Source organism: Dioscorea cayenensis, unplaced genomic scaffold (genome assembly GCF_009730915.1).
Source record: "Dioscorea cayenensis subsp. rotundata cultivar TDr96_F1 unplaced genomic scaffold, TDr96_F1_v2_PseudoChromosome.rev07_lg8_w22 25.fasta BLBR01001957.1, whole genome shotgun sequence".
Classification (NCBI taxonomy): Eukaryota; Viridiplantae; Streptophyta; class Magnoliopsida; order Dioscoreales; family Dioscoreaceae; genus Dioscorea; species Dioscorea cayenensis.
In genome coordinates, this window is record NW_024088348.1 from 41,455 (window position 1) to 44,753 (window position 3,299).

The window sequence follows — 3,299 nt, forward strand, 5'->3', positions numbered from 1 at the left end:
AGTCAACAGAAACTGGAATCAAAAAAAGAGAAAAAGAAGAGTGAGCAACCATAATTATTCCATTAGGGGAGGTAAGCACAAGCCCACTAGAAAATACCAACAACAATGACAATAATAAATCACCGAAATAAATACTTTACCTAAAGGAATAATAGTTTAGATCATTATCACATATAATAGCAATCTTTAAAAGGGGTAGCGTAATATAACAACAAGAAAGGCTTTTACCTCAACTTGGGTTTAACAATACCAAAATTAAGACTTTCACTATAAAACAAAATGCTCGAAACAAAAACCAGCTTCAAATATTAGTAAAATAACTTACAATAAAGATGAGTTTTCAAAATAAAGAAACTCAAATCTTGTTTCAAATCAAATTTGTGGGAGACTACCCCCTAAGGGCGATAGCTGGGCTTTGTCCGCTCATCATAAATTAGAGATGACACAAGCCAAGGAAGTAAATCCCAAACCTAGCATTAATGACAACGCCCTTGTGTGTGACCCACAAGTGCATGGGTTTGTCGAAATAATAAATCCCAGTTGAGTAGGTTATCGTATCCACAGTGCATAGTGAATAGAAACACAATGATTGCTACTTAACTAAGTGAAGGTGAAACAATAATAGTGTGGATAAAATCAATATGAATATGACTAAAGAAAATAATAAAGAGAGGCACGATAAAATGAAAGGAAAGGAAATTGATAGAAAATGGGGCACTCGGATATTGCTTTCCCTAGGACTATTGCTTCAAGTGCAAGACCAACTATTATATCTCCTAACTGATGCTTAATGAGTCATAGAGATCCTAAAAATACACGGTCCCAAAACCTAAGGTCAACGAGTGACTAACTCTATCTTTGGAATCTTGTTGTAAGAAGCTCTAGGGATTCCAAGTGATAGACCTGATTCCTATATATAGATCTAACCCTTTGGTCCAGGTAAAAGATCCATAGTCACAATTAAGCCTAGATACTAAGGATTACATCAACGCTTCACTTTGTTGCTCGCGCAACTATGCCCCAGCATAGTTCCTCTCTTAGCACTTCACTCTATTGTGACCTCAAAGAACTCTAGGAACATAGAGGTAGGATAAATCACACCGGAGAAGAAAGGGGACTCTCTGCTACCTCTCGACTCACCCTCTTAGCCCTCTCCAATCTAGCATTGTCTAACCCTCACGGTGTGTTACTCATCCACAAAGGCTACCAAGATGGACTCTCAACCATAGTGTCACTCAAAGGGAGAAATCATTTAACAAGCATTAAAGATTGGAAATCAATTAAAGACATCAATTAAGGAAAGCATAATAAAAGGTCAATGAAATAATAACATCCTATGGTTTACAAGTCCAAGTGCCCACTAGGGGGTTTTCCTCTCCATGGAGCAATATAAAATCAATAATGAAATTCAAAGTAAAAACATGTATTCCATAAGGAAACCCCATTTGTATTCGTTTTGATGGTCTTGTGGAGTAACCTCGTCCTCTCCAAAGGTCCCCTTGTCAAGCCTAGGGCACATCTCGCCGGATTGGTGCCGACGAAAGCTCCCCCAATAACTATCTTCCAAGAGAAACGGAGTGCCAAAGCTGTAGAACCACTCCAAAAGCCTTGCCAAAGCCCTTGTAAACCCTAGCCGCAAGCCTCTCAAAAGACAGAGAAAATATGGAAAGATGGATGAAAGATGGATCCCCAAATCGGTACAAGTCACGGCTTTATAATGGGCTAGAATCGGGCATCGACACAGGCCTGTGGAATTTTCACATGCTCGTGTGGATTTCTAGAAATCTGATTTTCTGCGGGCTATGAACAGTAACTGCTAGAGCGAATTGCCACAATGATTTGCTACACTACCTGCTATAGTACTCCACCAAATACTCCCGAATCCGTATTTTTCATTGACCCGACATAAATAGGAACATGTCTATGCTGTAGATCACACCGCTTCTTCAATAAAATGCCATATTGGTGAAGACCTTGCTAACATTGCACAAGTCAGAAATACGGAAATGTGACTGCATTTGTGCCCCTCCAAACCATGTAATTGCTTGAGTGCATGGAGGGTTGCACACATTCACGTATCTTCAATCACAACTTGTGTCTTCACATTTGTTCACTCCAAGACTTCATCAACAAAGTAAAATTGCAATCTACTTTGGCTTCTTTCTTTCAATATTAGGCTCCACAACCCTTCATGCATGAAAGTTCACAAATACAAATGTATTAGCCCAAAAATTTGATAAAGGTAATGCTCATCATAAGAAAAGAATACTTTGTATTACTAATACACAAGCACTTATCAATAAAGCAACACCCAACACTCATCCAACATAAAATGGTCTAGAAACCTCCCTAAACCAATGCTGTAGCCACGGCTAAGTTCAGAGATGTCAAGGTACTATGCCCTTGATGTTGACCCATCGGTTTATCGTATGGTGATAACTTTATTTGATGAATTCGCAGTTAGAACTTTACACTCCCACCTTATCTGGCCCTTGTAGTAATCAGCCGGTCTACCATGCCACCTTAACATGCTGGCCATGGAGACCATCTACTATAGTCGGGTATCACCATACAAACTCAACAATAAGCGCAACTCCATACAAAGTACAATAGCTTACATTATCTTCAATCAACAACACCTAAGTCATTTCAACATAGAAATGATAAAAGCACAAGAAAAACTCAGTTTATTAAGACAAATCAATTTCCAAAATCCAACACAAGAAACAACATGAAAATTCTTTCCTTTTGACAATCCAAATTGAGTTTAAGCTTAGATTACACTTAATCAAAAGAACTTCAAAAACAATTCCCCAAGTTTCACAAAACAAAGATTTCGCAAACTCCTTGAAGGATTCCAATCCTAAGTCAAATATGAACATTCAAACATCAAATAAGGTATTCAAGATTTTTAACAATAGAAACTATCATTCAACGACATGCAAACTAAGTATAAACAAATAAGGATTTACTTAAGCCATAATAGATACTTATATTTATATACGTTTATATAGCTATCGAGTATTCTTCTAATAAAAGCTATGATTCATAATCCTACTCCCCTGAATTTGCCGTTTTCTCTTCCATGCAAGCTAATCTTTGGCTAATCTTTTGCCTCTAGCCCATGCTTCTTCTCCTTGCCAAAGCACAACAAACAACATCAAAGAATAGCACACAAGCCACATAAAGAAACCCTAGGTTTCTCTACCAAACAACTCTAATCGGCTCTACGGTATGCTCAACTAACTCTTGAGGTTGCTAATAAAATCCTAAAGGTTTAGGCTTCCCTCTAATCCAAG